At 36.9% G+C, this 27,825-nt stretch overlaps 1 protein-coding gene across 1 annotated transcript in view; it reads left to right on the top strand.

Annotated features, from left to right (window-relative positions):
• TET2 (tet methylcytosine dioxygenase 2) overlaps positions 1-27,825 on the top strand; it is a 132,498-nt gene that overhangs the window by 26,298 nt on the left and 78,375 nt on the right. Inside the window, exon 2 of the mRNA XM_047799514.1 lies at positions 10,278-10,423. The gene's annotated coding sequence lies outside the window, so the exon portion shown is untranslated. The remainder of the gene's footprint in view (positions 1-10,277; positions 10,424-27,825) is intronic.

Raw genomic sequence — 27,825 nt, 5'->3', positions numbered from 1 at the left:
CCTGACCTGCTTTCTGATAAAGCATGACTTCATTCATGGCTCTGGAGATGACCTGTGTACACTGACCTGGCGTAAACCTAGAGTGTTAGTCATTTTAGTGACAGTTGTTGGAGAGATTGACCTCCTGCTATAAGACTGTACACTGAGGTTCTGTAAGCAGCTGCATTCCTAGTGAGACCTGGTTAAGTTTATCCCACTATTAATTTCTTCAGTATTACTCATCTTTCTCAAAAAGAAAGGTTTTTCTAGCATGCACAGTATCTGGCTTTTAATGGCTACTGAGCTGAAATAACATGCATGTATTAATGGTTGCTCATTTGTTTGTTTCCCTTCTCTTTTTTGACTCATTCTTGAAGGTTAGAGTAGTTATGCCTTTCTGCAGCTGATAATTGACCTTTCTTAGAAATGACACTTTCACATCTCCAAGTGTATGTGGAGTTGTCTGGAGTTAATGCTCCAGTTTTCATTTAGCTTCTCATCCACTCCCAGTCAGCGAAGAATCAAGACATTCAGTATTGATTTCTATGGCCAATGAACCTGAGTCAACTTGGCATGAAGAGCTTTTCCCAGACATTCCTCTTTAAAGGCAGAGTCAGTGGCTCCTTTTTTCCCCAAACTCCACTTTGTTCAATGATTTTTAAGTGGTGATTTTATTCTTTCACTTCTAAAAACTGTCCCACATTCCAAAACCTCAATCATTAACACATAGAAGGAAGTAACATTGTCACATTCCTGCTCTTTTCTGTTATCATACTTGCATGAATGAGTATAAAATATATTCGTGCATGTTCTATAATTATTGGGCTTTTTGTTTTAAAATATATAGTTTCTTTGCTTTACAAGGGAGCTAATTTGTTCTTACTTATTTTAGAGGCTATTTTTGCACTCTGGGATATCATGGCACTCCAAAAAAAAAAGTTCTGAAATTTTAATATTCACCATTTGTCTCTCTCTAGACATCATCACAAACGGTACTTCCTCACATTTTTATTGGTATTGCTCATTTATCATTCTTTATAACTCAAATCCTCATATTTATTCCTCCATGTTAAAGTTGTTTTCCCTAACTACCTCGTGTCCTTCTTAAATTTTCATTTCTTGTTTGCCTCTATAAAAGCAAGTTTAAAAATAAAGCCTCTGATGCCATTAATCGTTATTATTATGCTCTTTATATTTCTACCTGGAATATTTTAAAGCCCTTAACAAAGTTTTCATCATTAGTCCTCCTCTCTAAGCTATGCTGTATATGCTCTTTGGCCAAGTCTTTTGTTTTTTTTCTTTTTTTGGAGTGTAGGTCATGTGTGTCTGTGTGGTTATGGTTTATAAACTCTCAATTTAGTCACGATTAATATGCTTTTAGAAGAGCTTCTTTTTCTTAGGAGTTTCTTGATGATTTTTACTTTGTCATATGATGAAAAGTGTGTGACAAAGTACTGTAGCAAAGTAGTGTTTTCCTGCTTGGTTGCACTCATCCGTTTTAGAAGACCTGGTAGTTGACAACCAACTCCTTTTTTATGTTGGTTTCTACAACACAGAGGTTGCTAGGTGACTTTAATCCCTTTCAGCAAGAGAACAATCAACAACAATAAATTCCTGCTCTCTTTAGATGTGTATATTCTACCTAGAAGATCTAGCAAATAAAAAAAAGGTTTAAAACATTTTTTTTTTTAATGTGAAGTTCTATATAGACCCTCAGCTACATCTCAGGAGCATGGCATCAAATGTTTTTTAATCATGCTGCCATTTCTTCAACATTGTGATCTGCTTGTTTTGCTTTTTGTTTGTTTTGAAGTATAATTGATTTACAGTGTTGTGGTAGTTTCTAGTATACAGCAAAGTGATTCTGGTATACAGCAAAGGTATACAGTGTAGGTATATATTTTTTCATATTCTTTTCCATTATGGTTTATTAGAGTATATCTAATATAATACCCTGTGCTATACAGTAGGACCTTGTTGTTTATCTATTTTATACACAGTAGTTTGTTTGAAGAGGGATAAATTAGGAGACTGAGACTAGCAGATACAAACTGCTTGTTCTTAAGAAGTCAACTTCTAAGCAGCAGTAGGTGTAAACCATCTCCAAGAAGTACATGAAAATCCAGTTTAATTTGAAAATGATAATGTTATAAAGACATTATATCATAATTTTGTTATTAAAATATCTGTTTATAAACATATATTATTTGTTTATATGTCTCTCCAGTCTTAAGTGTGATTGAATACACAGCTTTGTACTAAACATTTTCTTTATTTAGGGAGAAATATATTTACATCCTGTTACCCTGGTGACCACTTGGAAGTTTAATGTCATATTTTAATTTTTAATTTTTAAATAATTTCAATATCATAGACATCATGTATAATTTTGAAAATTAAAAAATCCCTTTCATCTTTAAGTTTTCATTTCTTTCAGCAAATTTTCCCATGTTTCTAGCTACTGCTAAAGTTAATAGTTACATTTCCTCCAATAACAAGTGATGCATTTGCAAAGACTTTTAACAGTTGCTTAATGCCTTAAAAAAATCCTTTATTTAAGAATCATACAAATATCCAGAGCTGATATGTAGCAGGTGTACATGAGTGTGGCTGCACTGATGGTTATCAAAATATTTCCAAGAGAATTCTGCTGTCCTCTCTGAGACACTGTGGCTCCCTCTCCATGACTCCCTCAGCCTCCCCACAGTCCTAAATCTAAAATAATAATATTTGGCCCGTAGGTGGCCTCTCAGACCCTCCTTCAGCACTATGGCCCATGCTTCGACATAGCAGCTGTTAAATATTTTGATTGTCACTCATGTATAGCAAGAGAATCATCATTTATTTGTCTTGATGTTTACTAAACTGTTTTTGAGAATGTATTACAATAGAAGTATTTTATGTCGTGTTTATAACACCTCCAATTTTGTAAAATGTATAATTTGCTTTTAGCAATCCAGGTAAACATGTGGGAGTTTTCCTATATGTTCTGAAATCTTTCCCATGTACTATTCTGTGTTAAGGAAAAAGATTAAATTAGAGTCTTTGGGAATTTTGCGGAGTTTTCCGCTTTCTTTTGCCTTCTTATTGGAAATAAGTTTTGATGAAATATCCTTGTTTACATTTTTAGAATGAAAATGTAGATAGTATTATAACTGAAGTAATATTGCTTTTTAAAAAAGTGATGTATCAAATGTTGGCAGTTTTATGGTATAAAATTTCATTGCTATCTCATCAAGCATTACAGATTTTCTCACTGATCCTTTGGTGTTTGTATTGATGTTATTAATGTAATGGCTCTAAACTAGCTTGTATGACTTACAGCATCCTTGTATGAAGATATTCTTTGGGTTATGCATCATTTATATAATAATTATTAAAAATTCCTTCTTTTACTTCCCATCTGTCTTAAAGAAATGGGAAGGTGGGGTTAATATACACATAATAATTTTCTTAAAATATAGGGAAAGTGAACTCATTTAAAAAATATCTAGGTTAATGTTAAAAGATTTGAAGCAGCTTTTCTGTAAAGCTTTTGCAGTCTACCAAGTTACTGATCCTCAATCTGTGGCTGTTACAAATGGATGTAATTAGCAACTCAAGTCTTGATGAACCAAAGCAGTAGCCTCATTATTCTGAAAAACCTATTACATGGCTTTATTATATGAAATTACCAAATCTAAAGGAATAGAATAGACATTGTAAAAGAATATTTTGAAATCAATAAGCAGTATGATTTATCAGTTTATAGTTTGAGAATTTTTCATGATCACATTTGTGTGTGTGTGTTTTAGGGCTGCATCTGTGGTATATGAAAGTTTCCAGGCTAGGAGTTGAATCAGAGCAGTAGCTGCCGGGCTACGCCACAGCCACGGTAACGCAGGGTCCAAGCCACATCTGCAACCTACACCACAGCTCATGGCAATGCCAACATTTCATTTTGTCACCATTAACCCACTGAGCAAGACTAGAAATCAAACCCACATCTTCATGGATACTAGTCAGATTCATTACCACTGAGCCACAATGGGAATTCCCCATGATCAAGTCTCAACTATGTGGAGCTATTTATTTATTTATTTATTTATTTATTTATTTATCTTTTCTAGGGCCACACCCACGGCATATGGAGGTTCCCAGGCTAGGGGTCTAATTGGAGCTGTAGCCGCCAGCCTACACCAGAGCCTCAGCAATGCAGGATCCAAGCCACATCTGCAACCTATACTGCAGCTCATGGCAATGCCAGATCCTTAACCCATTGAGCAAGGCCAGGGATCGTACCTGCAACTTCATGGTTCGTAGTCGGATTCTTTAACCACTGAGCCACTATGGGAGCTCCAATATGAAGGTATTTAAATTAGGATAATCTTGTGAGAATAATTTTGTTCATGTTTTTACACCTTTTTCATTGTGTAATATCTCTTTTATTCATATGGGTGTTTGTTTTATCTCTGTCAAATTAGTGTCTAAGTCATAGCATCATAATGCCTCAAACTTGGTTTGGAATGGAAAGAACATAATTTAGTACTTTATAGGAGTCCCATGAATGATGCAGCAGAAACAATCCAACTAGTGTCTGGATTCAATCCCTGGCCTCACTCAGTGGGTTGGGGATCCAGTGTTGCCGTGAGCTGTGATACAGGTTGTAGACGTGGCTGGGATCCTGCATTGCTGTGGCTGTGGTGTAGGCCGGCAGCTGTAGCTCCAATTTGACCCCTAGTCTGGAAACTTCCATGTGCCACAGGTGTGGCCCTAAATAGCAAGAAAAAAAATGTATAGACTTCTCTAATCCTCAGTTTCCATAGGTGATTGCCTCAAGATTATGGAGTAATGGAGGATTATTGGCAGAATTAGAACCTGAGATGGTTTTGTACTTGGGTTACTTCCTAATTCCTTAGTTTGCTTATGGATATATGAGCGTTATGGGTGAGAATTTTCTTCTGAGATTCAGCTCAAAGCCTAGCTCCTGATAGAAATATTGTCCTGCAGTCAACCATAGAAATTAAGTCACTAATACCTAAAGTTCTTTGTGTGGAGGAAAAGAAAACATTAAAATAGGTGCACACATTTTTTCTTCATCTCATTTCTCCTCTTTGCCCTTTCCTCTCCTCTACTACGTAGAATTTCTAGAAGGGAGCCTCAAAATGCTTGGATGTTGGAATAGCAGTTCTATTATAGAGAATTATGTTTCTTATTTTAGTGGGTGAAATACAAATTATACCCTCTATTGGCTTTTCAGAGTTAAGACATTGGGTACACCTCCACTGGTTTATAACAGCCTAGTCTCTGACCAAAGACATCAGGTACTAGCACGTGTCAGAGTGTCATAGAAATATTTGCATTTCAGATGCAAGAAATTATATATGATTATTCTGCTTGATTTTTCTCTATTTTGTTTTAATGTTGATTTTCCATCTTGATTTTTTAATTTTTTAATTTTTTTTGATTTTTTTAAATCATCTATTTCCTCATAATTTTTGTTTGCTTCTTTTTAAAAGTATGTAAATTGATCTGATAATCTACAATACACACAATACCAAGTGAATTTATACCTGTACCTATCCATTTCTGTCTTTGGTTCTTAACTTCTTTGTGCAATAGAAATACTATGTCATACAGTTTATAACTGCTGGCTAATATTTCAGCTTTGGCAGTTTCAGTTCTATAAAGGCTCTTCATTAGAAACAACCTTGTTTGGTGTGTATATTTTTTATCTTAGTGGAATTTGTTCTGTAAACACTTGCTGAATTTTTCCTTGGAGTCACCACTTTGTCTGTGTTAGGAAGAGCAGGGAGTGAGTATACATGAGGACTTTAGTTTTCTTCTTAGAGTTTTAATTACTGTAGTTTCTTTTTTTAATAGGCATTAATAGAACAGCCATTTCTGCCAAGTAGCTGACGTTCTGAAATAGCACTTCCCTTTGGGTACCTTACAGTTGGGATCATTTACTTGTAGATATGAGGGGTAGAGAGAGAGAGTGCTGGAGAATGAGCCTTAGCAGGGTGAGGGAGGGGGAGAGGGAGCAGAACTGATTTGTGAGGATAGACTCTGCCACAGTCAGTAACCTCTGTTCGGTGACCTTCCAGTCTGACCCCATTTAGGCCTGGAGGAGGTTTACATAGATCAGGGAAGGAGCCAAGGCAGCAGGACAGGAAGGGAACACCTCTGGGTGGGAAGCTTTGAAGAGACATGCAGTGAGGGTGGTCAGTAGCATGGAAGGGGAGAGGAAGGACTAGACCTTGCAGGACAAGCATAGTGCCCTGTTTCTGATGGAAGTATTTAGTGCTTGCTTGATCAGTCATGGTCCATCTGTTGAAAGGATAATGCATGTAAGACCTCAGAGAAAGATTTCTATACACGATGCCTAGTGTGTGTTGATATATACATGTTTATAGGGAGAGTGGCTGGTTTGTAAAGAAAAGTTTTGTTCCATTTTTGAAGGAAAGCATCTGCTACTAGGATTTGAAATACAGAAAAATTTACCTTTCACCAAAATGAAATATATTCTTCATTGAATCTCCTACAGGCTGTTGGAGGCTGTGATGCATGGTGGATAAGAGCACAGGCTCCGAGAGAATGGCCACCCACAACGTGTGTGCTAAGGAACATAACTGATAGCTATTTTTATTGTAACTGTTATTTTTTCCTCTACATTCTGCGAGATGTTGCAGAAAGACATCCTTTTAAAACACAGTGAATAGTTAATGAAGATAAAATACCAGAATAAGCTTCAATTTAGGAAAACAAAAGAAAAATCTGTCTTGAAACATTATCCTTAGAAAGATTGTGATTTTTGACCATAAGGTTTCTTTCATTCAATCAAAAATGTAGATATATGTGTGGGAGGCTTTCATTCTTGAATCAATCAATCCCTCACTCCTCTCTCTCTCTCCCTCCTCTGCCCTCTCTCTCCCTCTCTCACTCTCTCTCTCTGTCTTTCTCTCTCTTCTCTGTGGCTCTTACCTTAACCCCCCTGTCTTTGGCAGCAGTTACCCTTCATGTTTATTCTGTTATGCCTTCTAATTGATTTTTTTCCTTGAGATATTAGTATATCAGGTCAGAGGAAAGACCCAATGTATAAGCGGACTAATAATGTTTTACATTTCCTTTGAGATTGTATACCAGAGCATGCTAAATAGTATTATTAAGCTTCTCATTCAAATCAGGTACCCAAGCACCTGAGTTATCGCTGTATTAATTCCTGATTGCTATCATGTTGGAGACTTTCCAAAAATGAACAAAGCCAAGGTCATTGACCATTGAGGAACTGTGTTCTCATTAGAGCCTTGTGGTCTCTTTCAAACAGAAAACAGGAAAGAAAGTATTCCTTCCTCAGTGTTTGGTCCATAAATTGCTAAGCCCAGTCTTAGGAGTCTAAGCATATAGAGACCACGATCCTCTTCTAGTCTTACCAATGCTGCTTTGACCTTTTCTAAAATCTTGGGCTATTTCATTGTGTCCACCTGTAACCTCTTGATAATCATTTATCTGGAATGCGTGGATTCTTCAAATCCATCGTGTCAAAGTTTATCTTTTCAAATTCCTTTGTAGAATTATCTCTGATTAACACCATCATTCTTCTAGGCATCCAAACTCAAAGCTTTATTACCATAATTGAGTCTTTTCTTCCCTACGTCTACAGTGTTACTAATGTCTGCTCATCTCTCAATCAGTAATATTTCCCTGCTTGATCATTTTATTTCATTTCCTCTGCCACCCTCTTGTTCAGACCTACCACTTTACATCTGAACTACTGCAGCAAGCCAGTATCTTATGTAATGATTTATAACCCCAATAGGATGGCTTAAAACAAACAAAGACAAGTGTTCATGAGGGCATCAAAAAATTGGAACCCTCATATATTTGCTGATGAGGATATAAAATGGTAGAGACTTCATAAAAAAACAGTCTGACGCTTCCCCAACAGGTTAAACATGGAATTACCATATGACCTGCAATCCCCTTCTAGGAATTTTGCTCCCAAGAGAATTGAAAATTTATGTCCATACAAAAACTTATAAACAACGAATACCCATGTACAAAGCAGCATTATTCACAATAGCCTAAAAGTGTAAGCAGCCTGTGTCTATCAACAGATAATTGGGAAAAGCAAAATGTGGCACATACATATAAGGCAGAATAGTATTCCATTAAAAAAGAAGGAAATTCTGACATGTGACAACATAGATGAATCTTGAAAACATTATGCTAAGTGAAATAACCAGCCACAAAATGATGAATAAGATTCTGCTTGTATGAGGGACCTAGAATAGTCAAATTCATAGAGACAAAAAAGTAAAATTGTGTTTTCCAGGGGCTTGGGAGAAGGGAAATTGGGGAGTTCTTAGTGGTTACAAGTTCAGGTTCAGAAAATGAAAAAGTTCTAGAGAAGGCTGGTGGTGATGTTTCCACAACAGTGTAAATGTGCTTAATGCCACAGAACCATACACTTAAAATATGACTTAAATAGTAAATTTTATGTCACATATATTTTCCATAGAAAATGGCTTGTAAATGAATGTTAGCATTATTTATAATACTCCAGCTGTAGAAATAACCCAAATATTCACCATGAATAGATAGAATGTGGTCATCTCCACAATAGGACATTACTCAGCCATAAAAAGGAATGAAGTACTGATACACACTAAAACATAGGTGAACCTTAAAAACATTATGCTCAGTGAAAGAAATCAGAAACAAAAGTCCAAACTTTTCATGATTTCACATATTTGAGCTATCCGGAATAGGCAAATGCATAGAGACAGAAGGTCAGTTAGGTGGAGGAGGGATGAATGAGAACTGACTCCTAATGGGAACTGGATTTATTTCAGGAGTGATGAAATTGTTCTGGAATTTGACAGTGTCAGTAATGGCACAACTTTTTAAATATGCTGAGCCCACAGAATTATATGCTTCAAAAGAATAAATTTTATGGTATGTGAATTATATCTCAATTTTTAAAACCCCTGTATTTTAATTCACAACTTTTATGATGCCATGTTGCTAAAGAAACAGCATGTCCCATTCTCAACTTACTATTTCTTGCTTTGTAACTTTGAGAAAGTTAAGTGACCTCTCGTCTTACTCTGTAAAATAGGAATAATAGTAACTACCTCTCCAGATATTTGTGTTAACTGAGCTAACATATGTAGTGCTTCTAGCACAGTGTCTGGCATTTACTAAGAACCCAGTAAATTTACTAGGATCTCTTGGGACATGAGCCTTCAACAGCTTCCAGTACTATTTCAGATAGTATTTCCAGATAGTCTGGAAAATGGCTCAACTCCTTTGCCATTTTACCAATATGCTTTACATTCTGGTTTAGAACTGTGTCTCCAGATTCTCCTAATGCTCCTTTAGAGAAATCCTTCAATCAGAATGGGCTTTTTAGTCTTCCTTAATTTGTTTTGCATATTCTTACAGCTGTGACTTTTCCTGAAAACAGTGCCTTCTCCCTATGCTCTATTTTTCTCTGGATTTCATCCTGCCCCCTAAAACTCAAAAGAAGCCTTTCCTCATGCATTAAACTTTTTCTTATTTAGATGTTTGTTTGGTTGCCTCTAGTTTTTGTGGCACCCAAGATTTTCACTACATCTTTGACCAGGGAAGTCTTCCTTTGGTTGTATTTTTAAAGTATTTATCTTATTATGTGGTCTTTGAAAGTATGTGTCAGCTAAATTAAAGCCTCTGCATACAGGGGCCACACATTATAATGCTTTACATTTTCCACAGCACTTAGCACATTGCCTTGATGTAATATATTCAAGAATAAACATTTACTGTTAGTGCTACATCTCAGCAAATACAAGGACTTAAACTAATGATTCTCAATCCTGGCTGCACTTTAGGAATACCTGGGGAATACAAAATCATTTTAGGCCAAAAAATCAGAGTCTTTGAGCATGAGGCCTCAGCCTCACACCCAGGTGATACTATTATAACCAAGTCTGAGAACTGTTGGATTCAACAGATGAAGGAACACAAGCCACTTGGTTGCAAACCTAATTGATTATCACACCTGATTAATTAATCAGGCTGTAAGGTTCACTGATGTAGGCACAGATGCTTTGGATATTACAAACTGCTCTACACCTATTGGACAATATACTGTGGTGCAGTTGGGAGTTTTATTACTTTGAGAAAGATCCTCCAACCCCCAGTTTTTTCACAGCCAATGGCATGGTGGAAATATCTAATTATAGTCACCTAAAACCTTTAATAGCTTTCCTACCAGATGTACATGCCTTGTTCCTTTTTGCTAACTTAAAAATATTCAAACTCTGTATCTTTTCCAGGCTGGCCAACATTCAGCAGCAGACCCTCTCAAGATTGTCTACCTACCCTCACTCCTGTTGAGTTACCACGCATGGAAGCAGGAGATGGGCACAGCAGCAGCCAACAGGCCATGATCCAGGAGGAGCAGTGAGGGACAGAGCTGCTGGTAAGACTCTGGGGACAGTGGCACTTGTGTGCAAGTCTAAGTTTATTCCCAGTTTAATGGTCAGTCTCTCTTCCAGCCTTCAACTCTAAGTTACTCTGTACTCTCTCAAATTCCTCTGTGCTTAGGACATGTAGGTTAGTTTTTAAGGTCTATGGATCCCCTTAGGTTGTGTACTTTTATGTATATACATTTCATTTTTAGGAGAAAAGGAAGATTTTTATCAGATTTATTAATGTCTGCCATTTAAATGAAAGAGAGATAAGAACCATTCAGATATAAAGATAAGCATGGAGAAAGGTGCTATCTTGAACCACTTGTCACTTTATTTTTCCACTCCATTCATACCTCACTTATGGCCACTTTCTCGCAATCTTGTTGAGGACCCCCCAAAAAAGTGTTATTTGTTGTTATTTGCTGGTCTAAAAGTGGGCACCTCTTGAGCCTCGGCAGCTGAGTTTCACAGCAGCTTGGCTTTGTAGAACTAGCAGAGAACTCAACTTTAAAATGACATATCTCAGGAGAGCCTACTTGATTTTTCTGAAAATACAAATAGAAGTGCTAATGAAGAGAAAGGCACTTTTTTCATTATATTCATATAGTTCATGTCACTGACCTGCTAATGAGTGTCTCAATCTGAAGGTTTTTTTTTTTTTAATATGAGATCATTATCATTTACATAGACATATAGAAGCAGGGAATTGATGTATTTTTTTCCCAAAAATATTTAAGATGAACCTTAGGATGAACTCTATATATTTTGCTGGTACTATGAGCCATTTAAAATTGTAGAGGCACTGTAGGAAAGAAAATGCAAGTTAGCTAAAGAAAAAGAAATATTAGGCTTCTTTTTCCCACACTTGTAACTCTTTAGCAGGTAATTCAGCTTCAGTTTCACTGAATCTTGTTTATGCATTCAGCATGGCAAATCTTCTAAAAAGCCTGTGTAGCTGTAATCTCTGCCCTCCTTCCTGATGCCTGAGGGTATAAGTATCCACTCTGCCACTTGATACTTCTTAGAGTCTGACCTGGTGCTGAGAAACGCTGTCCAGTGTGTCCTCAGTTCAACTCCCATGATTCCTGGATGTTGCCATTTTCAAGACACAGAGCAAATCCATCTGCCTAGATTACCTCTCTGCCGTGGGCATTTTAAGTCACTGTGTAAGGGAAAGAGAACTCAAAACAGTGGTAACTCTCAGAATGAAAAATTTCCCCTTGCATGTTAATGTTTTTAGAGTAATCATTGTCACTGAAAATAGACTTCCTCTTTCCCCTCTCATGCTGGAAAATCTTAGGTAATAATGAATAAAGCATTCTTTGCTTTCCCCCTCCTCCCTTAGTGGATGCTTTACCTCTCACTGTGGTCACTGTGGCTACTCATTCTGTACTTGGCCTTAACATGAGAACTGAGACATGGGTTTTTTTTTTTTGCTTTTTAGGGCTGCACCTGTGACATATGGAGGTTCCCAGGCTAGAGGTCATATTGGAGCTACAGCTGCTAGGCTACACCACAGCCACAGCAACACCAGTTCCAAACTGCATCCGTGACCTACACCACAGCTCACGGCAATGCCGATCCTTAGCCCACTGAGAAAGGCCAGGGATGGAACCCACAACCTCATGGTTCCTAGTTGGATTCATTTCTGCTGCACCATGACGGGAACTCCTGAGACACGTTTTTAAGATAAATTTTCATCTCTTTAGTTAAGTCATAACATGAGTCAGAAGATTTTCTCTTCATGAAGGACAGGTAAATAGGAAGAGCAAAAGTTTAACGAATGGTGTAAGATAAATTACAAGAAAACAGGACAGGAAATTGATATATTAGCTGTTATTTAAAAAATACATTTTCAAGTAACTCTTGGAGTATTCCCCTCACAGCCAAAAAGAATCTAATTTTGCATTTAATTTTTACAGTTGGATAAGCTCAGCTTAGGACTTATTTTCAGTAGTAAATAATTCAAGGACTTATTTTTAGTAATGTTTATTAGCTGTATGTTCTTGGGAAAGTTATTTAACGTCTTTAATCCTTGTTTTATTTGGCAAGGAGTAAAATAGGTCAAAGTTAAATAATAGAATTACATAATATTATATGGATAATATGTGCAGGACCTGGCACATAGTAAGTTCTCAGTTTTATATTAGCATTTGTTATTATTATTAATCACTCTTACTAGTATTGCTTTTACTTTTTTAATTGTGAATTCATTCAAAAAGTATTTCTTGATTACTTATCAAATCCAGGAACTAGGATGCATTCATGAGCAAAAGAGACAAAAGGCTCCTTGCTTGTTGATAGAGTGGGAGGCAGGCATAAATAAAAGTGTTTAGTATGTTTAATACCAAGAAGTGGGAAGCATAAACATTTTGGCAGAAAAAGGAATAGGAGGTATGATGAGTTTGGAATTGGAGTAGTCAGAAAAGACCTCATGATAAAGTTATTTTTTGAGTAAAAATATGAAAAAGGAATACACATGTACTATAAAGTTACATTAGGGAAGAGCATTGGGGATGAGAAATAGCACAAAGCCCCAGAGTAGTAAAAGTCTTTCCAGAGTGATTCAGAGAAAATCAGAACATTTTAAACAGCTTAATCACATATCACTAATAAACATTTACCCGGGTACCCAAGCAAGTGATACAGATGAGAACTTCGGAAGTTCAAAGAATGGCAAGGCCCATCTAGACTTAAACAGATAGAGAAGACCATGAAAGAAGGTGGCAGGTTATAGTCTGGGTCTTGAAGGTTAAGAAGAATTTGCATAGTGAGTAAAAGGGTACAAACATTCAGTTGCAAGATGAATAAAGTCTTAGCATCTAATTTATAACATGTTGGTATAGTTGATAACACTGTGTTGTATGACTGCAATTTGCTAAGAGAGTACAACTTAAATGTTCTCACCAAGGGAGTTCCCTGGTGGCCTAGTGGTTAAGGATTTGATGTTGTCACTGCTGTGGCTCGGGGTTGATACCTGGCCTGGAAACTTCTGCATGCTATGGAAATAGCCAGGGGGGAAAAAAAAGTCCTTACCAAAACAAAACAAAACAAAACAAAACCCCACCCTAACAAACAAACAAAAAGCACCTAAATGTGTGAGGTAATGGGTGTAATAATTAACTTGATGGAGGGAATTCTTTTACAGTGGATGTGCCAATTCATCATATTGTGTACATTATAATTTTTGGTTTTATTTGTCATTTATATCTCAATGAAGTTGAAACAAAAAAGTTCTAGGAGCTCCCACTATGGCTCAGTGGTAACAAACCCAACTAGTATCCCTGAGGATTCGGGTTCAATCCCTGGTTTTGCTTAATGGGTTAAAGGATCTAGTTGCTATGAGCTGTGGTGTAGGTCATTTACGAGACTCAGATCCTGAGTTGCTGTGTCTGTAGCATAGGCCGGCAGCTACAGCTTACAGTTCCTATTCGACCCCTGGCCTCCCAGGAACTTCCGTAGGCTGCAGGTGTGCCCCTAAAAAGACCAAAAAAAAAAAAAAATTCTAGTTAAAATTATTTTTATACAGTTTACAGTCTCATAGCCCTTACACTGTCAGCCATAACACAAATAAATAGTAAGGAATGGCATCCCAGCAGAGGAGAAACAGCATGAGATGGAGTGAAATAAAGATGTTGGCTTGGAAGGCAGAGGTGCACTAGGAAGAGGGCAAGGGCAGGCCGCCTCGTACAGAGTTGGCATGTAGTGGGAGGGAAGTTGGAAAAATGGGTGAGGTCAGTTTTTTAAAACCCTCAGGCCAATCTAAAGATTATTACATGCTATTGTATCAAAATTGAGGAACAACTGAAGCAGGTAAGTAACAAGGTAAATTCAGTTCTTTAGCAATATCATTGTGCTGACATGTTTAGAGGAATAGGGGGTGAGGTTGAGAAAATGGGTTATAATAATAGAACTGAGGCAGAAAAGGGAAGAGAGATTAGATAGATTTATAAGAAAATGCATGACAATTTAACTGCTAGTGCACACAGGAAATTAAGAAGTGTCAGAGTTTGCTCTTCAAGTTTTAAATTGCCAAATTAAGTGTGGGCCTTATAGGAAAGAGGGAAGTTGGGGTACCCAGAGATGATACGTGACTTCCCTAAATTCATGTCACTAACTGTCAGCAGAACATGGACTAGCTCCAGGTCTCCATATGGACAGCTTCCCGTCCCCAGGTCCCCATGCCAGCACTGCCATAGAAAGTGTTGGTGATTTGTATTTTGCCAGATTGCTTTTAGAGAATAGAGGTAGAAGGTTTGGACTTGTCTGTTAACAATGTCTTGTAGCATTTTTCTAATTAATGTGGACATTTTTACCTTCTCTTGTGAAATAGATTTAAGTTGTCTAGAAAAGGTCAAAGAAGCATTGGTAAGACTAGAAGAAAAGGTCATTGCGTACATTTGTATATGTTTAGATTCTCCCAACCATAGTGATTATTAATGTTTCCTGAATTAAAATCTTTCTATCTCTTCAGTAGTTTGAGATGAAACAGATATTTCTGTCATTGTACATTTTTTTCTGTTTATTTTTCAAAGAAAAATGCCTTTAGTCAACTCAAATTTAAGCCATCACCTAGATTTTTTTTTTTTATTTTTTTTTTAACTTTTTTTCCAGGGCCTCAGATGTGGCATTGGAAGCTCCTAGGCTAGGGGTCGAATATGAGCTGTAGCTGCTGGTCTATGCCACAGCCACAGCAATACCAAATCCAAGCCATTTGCCAACCCTTAACCCACTGAGCAAGGCAAGGAGTCGAACCCACATCCTCATGGATACTAGTCAGGTTTATTTCTGCTGAGCCATAGTAGTAACTCCCTAAACCATCACCTAGATTTTAAAATTAAGACTTCAAATGTCCCTTCCTTATAGACCAGTCTTGTAAACTGAAATCCATTGTCATTGCTCTTTCAGTTTATCCTTTGAGTCATAGGACTTAAAACAAAAAAAGACCCTAGAAATCTCTAATGCAGTGTTCTTCAAACTGCACTCTTCAGATTGTTATTTTGTTACCCTTTTATTTGTTATTAAATATTTTATTTTTAATAAAACGTTTTTTTAGTAAAGGGGCAAAAGTGTACTTAAAAGAGTAAATTTTACTTTTCTATTAACAAAAGTGCTACAATTCTTGCTTCGTATATTTCTTTACACTCTCCATTATACATGCCACATTATAATACATCATGACTAAACTGTATGAAAGCAAAACCTTTGTTATCTGTGGTATCTTGTCTCATATGTATGTATGTAAGGCCCAGTTTGGTCTTTCAGTCTTGCTATCCCAAGAAAGTGAATTATGAAGACTATTGACATTCTCGTGGGATTCTGCTGAGAACTTTGGTAGTCCCTAAATTCACAAATAGCACTACAACCTTTTTGGTATGAATGTCTATTCACATATGACATGGACTTTGACTTTGGAACAAGTTAGCCATGCTAAAGTAGACTACACCTTATGAAAGTTATTTTCACCGTTCTTGTGTTTCGGTTTCCTCATCAGAAAGTAAAGTATTGCTTGCCTCTATTGATCTCATAGGATATTTTAGGCATAAACGAGAGTCTTGGTGCAAATGAAGAAATGTATTCTGAAAGAAAGTTGCAATGCAAATAGAGGCACTAGAAATGTTTACCCCTCTTTGCAGATGTTAATCTAACCAAACCTTTCCCTCCCAGTATTAAATTAGTTTGTTAATTCAGCTTCTTCTTTTTTCTTCTCTCTCTCTTTCCTTTTTAGGGCAGCACCCAGGGTGTATGGAAGTTCCCAGGCTAGGGGTTGAATAGGAGCTGCAGCTGCTGACCTAAAGCACAGTTTGCAGCAATGCCAGATCCTTAACCCATTGAGAAAGGCCAGGCGTTGAACCTGCATCCTCATGGATACTAGTCAGATTCTTAACCTACTGAAACACAACAGGAATTCCACTGTGGGCTTTCTTTTTTTTTTTTTTTTTGTCTTTTTTTGCTATTTCTTGGGCCGCTCCTGCGGCATATGGAGGTTCCCAGGCTAGGGGTCGAATCGGAGCTGTAGCCACCGGCCTACGCCAGAGCCACAGCAACACGGGATCCGAGCCGCATCTGCGACCTACACTACAGCTCACGGCAACGCTGGATCGTTAACCCACTGAACAAGGACAGGGACTGAACCCGCAACCTCATGGTTCCTAGTCGGATTCGTTAACCACTGCGCCACGACGGGAACTCCCCTGTGGGCTTTTTTAAGTTGAAAAGATTGAGTGAACAAGTGATGGTTTCTGGGAGGATCTGTGATCATGTAGTTAATGTTGTATATGTATAAAACACTTTTGTAACTTTCAACCAAGAACAACTATAGTCCTTGAATCTTAGTGGTGGTTTTGGAGGGACCTTAAAAAAAAAAAAAAAAATACTTGGCCATCTTTTCCAGATCTTGAATCCCTGTCACACTTGAACATGTATACAGGCATTTTTCCTTGTATTCTCTCTGCTAGCTTGCTTCTGACTTCACTGAGGACATTGAACTTGTTCGGAAAGAACTTCTATAACTTTCTTTTCCACCCATACTCCCAAATTCAGCTTATTCACACCTTTCCCATTCTTACCACTCTTAATTTCCTTTTTTTCATGAATTAATAATTTCCTAATTATTTCCTTTGCTTCTATTCTCCCCCACGGTCATTTTAAAGTGCTATCATTTGCTTATTCTTAAATGCAGATATAACCAAGCATACCCCATCTAATACTCTTTTATGGGTTGTCCAGCTTTGTTAAAGCAGTGGAACCCCCACCCCCACCCCTTGCAGAGTTTTTACAATTAAAATGGAGTTCCTCTGGTCAGTGCAGACAAGGATGCAATAATGGGGACTCTTTGGGCCACCTACCTACCCCCTTTTCATCCAGTGGGGCCCTGAACAGCCATGTCAACCCTTGTTATCTAAAGGACTCAGTTTGGAAAACCATTGGCCTACAGGAAGTAGATCAAACTCTCTGTTTGATATTCCTGATCTGGCTCTTGCTTACTCTTCAACCTCCTTGTCCCATATTGACTGTCCTTCAGATTGTGTGATGTAATTGTTCCTAACTCTTCATAGGTCCTGAACATAACATTGTATCTCACACTTTCAAGCCTTTGTGCTTGGGGTTCCATTCTGGGTTAACTGCCCTCTTCCCTTAAGGATTCAGTTCAGGTTTCTCATCAGCAAAACCTCATATTTGTGGCATTGCTGTCTCTCAGATACCAGACTTACTGTAGTCATGTGTGCCAGTGTTCTCTATAAACTCTGAAATCCCTAGGACAAAGGCTCTGTCTTATCTTCCATTCCTAACATATTACACGGTATTTGGTTACATAGTAGGCACTTAATCACACTCTTCCAAAGAAGGAATTCACTTTGTGATCATATCTTTTATTCTGCTTTGTACCCTCTGGCTCCATCTTAAAATAGATACAGCACCTGCCCATTAATTGGGGGTGAGGGAGGAACTGGGAGGGTAAGTGTCTAGGCATGGTAATCTTCTATACAAAGTTACATTATTTCAAAGCTGGAACCTCAGAGATACTCAGTTGTAACTAGCACTTGTATAAGTAACATATGATGTTTATATTTTTTCCCCTAAAGTATGCTACCCAAATTATGTATTACAGTTGGGATTTGTGCTTTTGTTGGGGAGACCTTAGGGATATCCTAATTCTGGTGGTATTGGTGAACATAAATGTTTTTCCACAGGAGGAGAAATTTGACAGCTGTTGTAGATGGTATATGATGTCTATTGGGTGGTAATTTTGATGAATAAACACACTCAAGACCTTGTTTGGTGAGACATAAATGCAGAAAATGTTTTGAAATTTCCAGAAAAGGTAGTGGATGATGTATTTTCTGACTAAGCAGTATTTTTTGTTCTGTTTTTTCACTCTCAGGTAAGAGGAGGAAAGTGGTCAGTGTACTTTGGAACACAGGCTTCTGTGGGAGGCCATGTTTTTGGCAGTGCTGTTCAGATGCCTTGTGATGTTATGAAGACATAGCTAGGAATGTGTGCAAGCTTGCAGGGCTAAATCAATGTGCTGGATCTCTAGAGAGCATTTTAGGAAAGACCTCTGAGCTCCAGGTTCCCTAACCAAACAGTGAAGTGATTATTAAAATCCATAGCTTCCCACATCAAACGCAGAATGGAATACTTGGGCATTTAAAATGTATTTCACTTAGAACAACAGCAGAAGTGTATAACCTTTTGTTGCATATTTATTAAAAATATAAAACCAGATGGTCTCAAAAAGATGTTTTCCCTTATTCAATGCCATACTCTTTAAACTACTTTTTAATTGAAGTGTAGTTAATTTACAATGTTGTGTTATTTTCAGGTATATAGCAAAGTCATTCAGTTATGCATATATGTATAGATAGGTAGATAGATTCTTTTCCATTATAGGTTATTACAAGATATTAACTGTAGTTCTCTGAGCTGTACGGTGGTGCTTGTTGTTTATCTATTTTAGATATAATAGTATCTGTTAATCCCAAACTCCTAATTTATTCTCCCCCCTTCCCTTGTGGTAACCATAGGTTTGTTTTCTATGTCTGTGAGTAGATTTCTGTTTTATAAATAAGTTCATTTGTATCATTTTTTTAGATTCTGCATATAAGTGATGTCATATGACATTTGTCTTTCTCCGACTTCATTTAATATAGTAATCTATAGGTCCATCCAAGTTGCTGCAAATGGCATTGTTTTATTCTTTTTTATGGCTGAGTAATATTCATGTGTTTTGTTGTTGTTGTTTTAGTTTTTTAAGGAAGCTCCATACTATTCTTCATCGTGGCTGTACCAATTTACATTCCCACCAATAGTGTAGGAGCACTCCTTTTTCCTCACACCCTCTTCATTATTTATTATTCATAGACTTCTTGATGATAGCCATTCTGACTGGTATGAGGTGGTACCTCGTTGTGATTTTGATTTTCATTTCTCTAATAATTAGAGATGTTGAGCATCTTTTCATGTGCTTGTTGGCCATCTCTGTGTCTTCATCAGAAAGATATCTATTTAGGTCTTCTGCCCATTTTTTAATTGGGTTGTTTGTTTTTATATTAAGCTATATGAGCTATTTGTATATTTTGGAAATTAGTCCCTTGTCAGTAACATTGCTTGCAAATATTTTCTCCTACGTTGTCTTTTCATTTTGTTGTTTCATACTTTTTTTTAGGTTAAGAGATAGGTATTCTGGGGTGGGTTTTTGTTTTGTTTTGGTTGTTTGGTTGTTTGTATTTTAGGTGTCCCTTTCCCTTTCTTCAAAAGTTCTACCTTCTCAAGTGAGACATTTTAAGGCATTTTAGAAATAGAAATCACAGAGGTCCTGTTGTGGTGCAGTAGAAATGAATCCGACTGGTATCCATGAGGATATAGGTTCAATCCCTGGCTTTGCTCAGTGGGTCGGGGATCCAGCTTTGCCATGAGCTGTGGTGTAGGTCATAGATGTGGCTTGGATCTGGCATGGCTGTGGCTGTGGCTGGCTGCTTTAGCTTCAATAGAGGCACCATTTCCAAGGACCTCTGTTCAGTCCTGAGTTTTTCTTCCCCTTGCAGGGCTTGTTCCTATACTTGTGTACAGGGGTATAGTTATACCACTCCTTAAATTTTGTTAGTATATTTTGCTGTGTTTCACATTGCATCCTTAAAGCGCTTGTCCATATGTCTATTTCAAGAATTTTGAGCATAAGGTATGGCCAGCATTGTCAGTGAAATTTTAAGTGTTAGTAAAATAGTGTTATATACCCCTCCCCCCACAAAAGAGGCATCATTTCCTCTCCAAGTGTATAATTAAAATCTTTCCTATTAAAGTGGCTTATACATATACATCTTATTTACCTTATTGTTTAGTGTAAAGTATTTCCTAAAAATTTTATGGAAATTCTAAGACTGTATTTTCATGTGTTGACAGTAAATAGTACAATAGATGTGAGGCCAAAAAAATGTTTTTAAATGATAAATTGTGAATGCATTGGTTCTATGCTTATTTTTGTTCCCATTATAGTGTTCAGTAGCTTTTAGTAAATATAATTATCAGCTGAAAACATTTAAACCAGGCACTTAAAGAAGAGGTATTGCTCATTTGTGAGCTTTTTAAAGTAAACCTAAATTTCACTGAGAGGGTTTCAAATACTAATTATGAATTTCTACAAAGCAAATGTAAAGCAATAGAAGGCAACCTCCAAATTGGGACTAGAGTTGAGTTCATAGCTAAATATGGTGTCATTAACAAAACATCTTTATCCAGAATCTATAGATTGCCATCTCCTGCCCTCCAGGTTTATGGGACCACAGAAATTACCCCATATTTTGTGAGATAACATCCATCCCAACTTCTTCATTCCTTGACCTGTTGTAAACATAGATAGATGTCTGGGGGAATGGTTCTGACTCATAAATGTAAATGAATACATCCCTCCCTCCATAGCTCTCTCTCAAATGTCATTTTTACAGAAAGCTTACATAAACTGTGGATAAATAATATATGTTAATCTTACATAATGGATAGCTGATGCAGAAGATAATGTGAAAATCACATTATTAATTCTGTTTTCCCCAGCCTTTACCTTTGAGAAGCCTGAGTCTTCTGAGAGGTGAGCTGACTGTTTCTGTGGGTGGAGTGACCTTCCAAGTCCTCTGAGTAGCGTGGTCTCTTCCCACTGCTACATGCTATCTCTATTAAAAAAATCTGTAATTCATAGTTAATTTTTCAAATCCTTTCTGTAAACTTACATTATTATTAAAGAAATACAGGAAAGATTTTTTTTTTTTTTTTTGGTAATTACTCATTGCTTTCAGGTACCTTAGTATTTTTCTTCTCTGGCATTCTTGTTTTCTCAAAGACAATGATTTTTTGGCCTCTTCTAAAGAATATCTTTGCTAACATGACTTGAATTGAACCAGTGGCCACATTAAGCCCTTATTTTGAATCATATTCCTATTTACTTTTTATAACAAGACTTGGATTTTTAAATTTTTATCATTTATAATTTATTGAAGGAAAAGTACCACCCTTTAGGAGCCATAGTTTTGTAATAGGATTACTGTCAATAAAGTAGTGGTTACTGCATAAAGGTTTTATTGTGAAAACGTAGAATGGGTGTTAACTATAGCAGGCAAAATGAAAATAGTGTATACAAACATTCTGAACAAAACAGAACATGAGGAAGTATAAATATCAAATATAGTTGGATCCCTGGCCAAATAACTTTTTTAAATGTCTTAAGAAATGTTATTGGAAACATTGGAATTGCATAGTCATTTATGTAAATGGAAAATGACCGAGTGGAGTTGGAGCTCACGAATTACTTGAATTTCTCTTATTATTAGGATCGCTACAGTGTGCTTGGCATGTGTTAGATAATCAATAAATGTTTGGTGGGTGAAAAGTGATTATCATTGACCCAAGTAAACTTACCAAAGGAAGAGAGCTGGGGAAATGCTGTCTATCAATATCAAGTTCATTACTTTGAAATATTTTATATAAGTTTTGAGAGAAAAATAGTGCCATTTGATTATGGTATACTAAGTTAAGAACTACTTCCATTCTTACGTAGACCATATAAATTCATATTTGGCCTATGTAATTTCACCAGAATACACAAAACACCAAATTTGTTTAGAAGATGGTTGGGAAAGAATGTGGTAGGAGAGGGTTTAAAGCTTTGGATTTCCTGGGGAATAATCATATTTCCATTTTTTAAAAATATCCTAGACAGTACTATAAGCAGCTGGAAATCAAATGTGCTTGTGTCAGAGAAAGATTTTGTGTATCAGTACATTTCATCACACAGAAGGGAGTGCCTTTGTTTGGGAAATGCATGATCCTGAGCTCTCAATTACAGTATTGATGCTGGAGAGCAGTAGGTAGTACCAAAGAAAGTCAGAGCCATGGTTAAGGATGTTGAGGAAATGTCTTAGGCAAGATTTCAGTGAATTTTCTTTATAATAAAGAGTATAAAGCCTGTGAAGTCATCCCAACTCTCCTTGAAGCAAATTTAGCCCCTCTCTTTTCTGTCTCCAAAGCATGTTGTTTATGATCATGTAGAAAACTCATCACACTGTTTAAAAGGATGTTTAAAGCATCTCTTTTGCTCAGGGTCAAGAATTTTGAGTCCTTAATACATGCCAGGCACTAAATAGATATTTGATTGAATAGTTGGCTACTACTGCCTAAAAATTTAGATAGCATTTAAATTCAGCTATATAGTAGATAGAAAAAAGTGCTGTCAATTATTCAGTATAATTTCCTAATGGAGGAATCTTTTTTATTTATTTGTTTATTTATTTATTTATTTGTCTTTTTTTTTTGCCATTTCTTGGGCCGCTCCCGTGGCATATGGATGTTCCCAGGCTAGGGGTCTAATCGGAGCTGTAGCTGCCAGCTTACACCAGAGCCACAGCAACGCGGGATCTGAGCTGTGTCTGCGACCTACACCACAGCTCACGGCAACGCCGGATGGTTAACCCACTGAGCAAGGGCAGGGACAGAACCCGCAACCTCATGGTTCCTAGTCGGATTCGTTAACCACTGTGCCATGACGGGAACTCCCCTACTTAACTTATCCTTTCTTTTTTGTGCTTTGCAAAATTTAGATTATTTAAAAGTTATATGTTTTTTAGAAAATTGCCTATGGAAACACAAGCTCTGAGACTAATTGCAGAATAACTATTTGAAAAGTTAAAAGATTGTATTCCAAAGGTATAAATTTACTTACACTTTTAACTCCTTTGAGCTGATTTTTGCAATATGTATTTCCTTATAACACCATTCAGTCTATCTAGGTTTTCTAATTTATTGGTCTAGAGCATATGGTATTTTATTATTTTTTTAAAGTTTGTATCTTTAAATACAGCACCTCTGCCTATACTAGTTTATGTTTTTTTTTAATTGACCTAGTTAGTGATTTTTCTATGCATTAGATTTTATTTTCAAGGAATCCACACTTGAATTCATTTAGTAAGCCTATTATACAGGTTTTTGTTATTAATTAATTCTCTTATTATTATCAATTTTCCCCTTTTAATTTAAATTAGTTTTCCTAAATTATTTGGCAAGGAATGCCTGTTTTTTTTTCTATTTTATGTTCTCAATAAAATAATTTTAAGGCTCTAAGTTATAATTTTGTTATAGCCCATGCATTTTGAGATGTGCTGTATTTGTTACCATTTTTTTCAAAAAAAAATTTAAAGTTTTAAGTTCTTTTTTGAGCAAAAAGTTATTTAGAAAAAGAAAGAAAAAAACTCTCTTTAATTTTTTCTCCACTTGACTAATATTTGCAGTATTCTTGTGTTTTTTCTTTTAATTTTGTTTTATATTTTGCTGTGACTTATGTTAACTGTCATTATTTTCCTTAGCTTCTTAGTTTTTCCCTTAATTTCAGCCTATTTTATAATTTAAATATAATCTGTTTCAAAGAGTACCTATGGAAACTCTCCAAGGCATGTGAGGTCCAATATTTATTTCTAGAACACTAAGCAAATCATTTCTGTAAGCATGCTCTTCTTCTACTGGTGAGTAATACTTTTTTTTTTCTCTTAGTTGGAGTATATTTTTTATAGATACCATAATGTCTTTGCTCCCCCTATTCACACATCTTTGAAGGAGGGATTCACCTACTACCACAAAAGTGTGATACAGTCTTCTCCAACTATTCAAAACAATCTTGTAGTGGGATGTTTAGAACATTATCACTGTAAAACTTTTTTCTGTTTGTTGAAAACATTGCTTAAGAGATCAGCTCCCACCCTCCTACCCCGCTTTGTATCTCTTTCGCTTGTCGTGGCCTCTAGTCCAGGTGCATAATTTGGTTTTGTCTGATTTTCTTTTTTGATGCTTTATCCCACTTGGAGAAGAGCTCTGTCCCTTTAGGGCCTTCTTCCCCCAGTAAGCCCAACAAGTTTAGGAAACTGAGCCAAGGTGAGCCCACTCTGAATGAGAAGCCAGGTTAGAAAAGAGTCCTGCACCCATAGGTGTTCTCTGTTTGGTGAGTTTGTACGTTATTTCCTTTCCCTGGCACTGCTGCCTTTGGCTCCTTTCTGTTCACCTTTAGCTCTTGCTACTGTGTAATTAGAAGGGAAGCTTTGGTTGAGAACCAGCTTCCCTATGTCAGAATGAGCCTGCCACAAGAGGACATAGTTGGAGAGAGATGCGACAGCACTACTGAGTTTCTGTTTTTGTTTCCACTCCCCTCTCAGCCATAGCACAGGGGTGGAAAGCTTCCGCTGCAGTCTTCCTCTCTCCTGTTAGCCCTGTCTACTCCAACCCATGCCTTCCAGCGAAGGGGTGTTAGGACAGTGGGCTACAGTTTTCTTTATTTTCTACATTCCAGAGCTGGCTGAGAAGAGGGGCTGTGATTAGACTCTTAGACGTGTCCTTTAATTTGGATTCATCTGCATTTTATCCAGAAATTCCTCAAACCTTCTGCCTCTCAGCTGTCACTATCCTCTAGTATTTTAGTGCTGGTGCAGGATATTTTTACATTTTTGTTTTTATTTCCATCATTTAATGAGAGGAGGGCTTGTATGTCTGCTCTTATGTTGCCACTTCCCTCTACAAGTCCTCTAGCCTAATTTTGTTCATGATGAAAATTAGCTCCTTAAATGAATTTAATATTGGGTGCTGCTTTCAAGGAAATTCAAAATAGAAAGCAAGCTTTGAAGATGAGAATAAATTATCACCAGTCTCACAAGGATAAAAGTAAGCCAAATCTTTTGGAGTAATTAAAAAAAAAACAACAAAAAAAACCATTTCCAATTCAAGTTGAACTCTTTAAATGAAACTGAAGAGTTAAAATCTTTAACTGATAAGGATTCCAAGCATTTAGTTTATGGGAATCTATAAGCTCCCTGGAAGTTCTACATAAATTTTGCTAGGAAGAGTGAACCAATTGCTTTCTTAAGATTCTCAATAGGATCTCAAAGCTTAGGAACTAAAGCTGTAAAAATGAGAAAACTAAAGTAAAAATTCACCATCTTATCAGTTTCTAGTTTTACTACATAAAAGGAGAGTGAAGAGCTGAATCTGGAGTGCAGAGAACCAGATTTGCTACCATTTGAAGTGTATCTGGAATAATCAACAGATTTTAAACAATATCCTGTATTGCATGGTTCTTTGGTATGCTGAAGAGGAAGGAGGAGGGAGTTTTAAAGACAAGTGGTGAGCACATTCAGTTTGTTTTGGCCTTGACATCAGTTTCAGTGTCTGTATTAAGGGAACGTAATAAGGAACTGAAATGATAGGTCATGATGGCAATTCGGTACTTCTATGGTTTCAGAGGGGAAAAGAGCCCAGCTCTTTTTTTCTCTGCTGTGAAAGGTACTATAAATACCTTCGTTATGTGGTTAGACATTAGCATAATAAGTGAATCTCCTTCTTCTAGTGTATCAGAATATTTTCATATATACTTTTGTTTTGGCAGAAGCTGGTGGAATAATTTCAGCAAAAATTGTACAAATTGTTCAGTTTGTGAACAAGCCAACTGGCCACCACTGAGTAGGACTCCTCAACATCTTCCTCTGAATTACATTTTGAGTCTTCTGAGGAATCAGGATCCCAAATTGGGAAACTCTTGTCTTCTCATTTATTTTTATCGTCTAATTATTTTTTTTGCCATTAAGTGTAAGGGTCACTGAGAGACTTGATTTATTTTAATGTACAACAATTTAAAAAATCTAATTAGAATGTATTTATTTGATCACTTAACCCTTTTATATTTCTTGAATCATTTCCAAGCATAGAAAAGTTGCTGAGCAAGCCCAACTTAGTTTACTAGTTTATAGGATGAAGAAGAATAGTAAACTAGGAGTGTGTAAAGGCACAATGGTGAAGAGATAGTGTTTCCAATTAATTTCAGTGTTTGGGATTAATTTAGCATTAATTCTATTCTTTGGTTTCTTCCTGTTTTTTTGACATAGTGACCTGCCATAACAAAGAGGAAATAGCAGGAAACTTGGTACCAATTAAAACCACTCTCCTTCCACTAAAGAACTGAACTGTCAGCAAATGTAATCTCAAATTCAAATAGTGATAAGTGTGTTAGATGAAACAGGAATAAAAGGACAAAGCTATTAAATTTCAACATCTGCTGGAAAACAATTAAAATGCATGCCAATTTAATTAAGTGCAGTATTTAATATGTTACAACTTGCACAGCAGAAATCCAAGTAAATGCCTGATGCATAGTGTATATGTTTGGGTGGAGGCCACTTTCCCCAGAGCTGAATACACTGGGATGAATGTCTGTCTGAATATTATTTATACATTCACCTTTGGTGTTCATTCCAGCTATGAGTTATTGGACCAGGGTGATTCAGTTTGTACCAATGTAATTGCAAATTAATCTGAGTAACAGTATTTGAAGTTTGAATTTGTTCTAGGAGGAGTCGAGTGTAATAACAGGTTTCTGGATCAAAATAAATCTTCAGCCTTATCTGAGAGGAAATTTGAAAGATCTGTTCTTTTCCTAACTGAGATGCTCTGGATGATCCCAGGCGCAGAGCTCATTGCCTTTAGAGCTTTATGTTAAATAGTCAGCTGCATCCATTTTTTTTTTTTTTGGTCTTTTTGCTGTTTCTTTGGGGCTGCTCCCGCGGCATATGGAGGTTCCCAGGCTAGGGGTCGAATCGGAGCTGTAGCCACCGGCCTACGCCAGAGCCACAGCAACGCGGGATCCAAGCCACGTCTGCAACCTACACCACAGCTCACGGCAACGCCGGATCCTTAACCCACTGGGCAAGGGCAGGGACCGAACCCGCAACCTCATGGTTCCTAGTCGGATTCGTTAACCACTGTGCCACGACAGGAACTCCTGCATCCACTTTTAAGGTGGGTCATCTGAATACTTTGTGCCCTTTGGTACAGGTTCATGACTGACATGTTGTACTTCCAACAATTTTCTTTTAGGTGAAGTAGTATACATGCTGGGTTGATTTGTCACAAGGGCACCAGAAGAGAAATCTGACAGCATGTTCCTCACATTTTTGCGTGTGTTTCTTAATGGAATTAAATGTGTGATTTTGCTTTTCCACAGTGAAGATATTTTATTAATAAAAGATGTCTTTTAGAAAATTGAGAAATCTTAAACTTGTAGTTAGGAAATTACTATTTTAAACAGATGCAGAAAACTTAAGAGTTTAGTTCTAATCATCTGGAAATGCCAGAGTGCTAAGATTGTCCCCATGTGGTTAGAATACAATATTTAGTTATAGATATTTTACTGACATTTCATGTTGGTTTGTTTATAGTGGAGCCTATCAAGAATAATTATATTTAGGAGTTTCCTGGTAGCTCGGTGGGTTAAGGATGAAGCATTTTCACTGCTGTGACTTGGGTCACTGCTGTGGTGTGGGTTTGAACCCTGGCTCTGGAACTTCCACATGCTGTGGGCACAGCCCTCTTCCATCCCCCTCCCCCAAAG

The sequence above is a fragment of the Phacochoerus africanus genome, chromosome 10 (genome assembly GCF_016906955.1).
Source record: "Phacochoerus africanus isolate WHEZ1 chromosome 10, ROS_Pafr_v1, whole genome shotgun sequence".
NCBI classification, from domain to species: domain Eukaryota; kingdom Metazoa; phylum Chordata; class Mammalia; order Artiodactyla; family Suidae; genus Phacochoerus; species Phacochoerus africanus.
The sequence above is the reverse complement of the archived record's forward strand: the minus strand, read 5'-3'. Positions and strand labels throughout refer to the sequence as shown.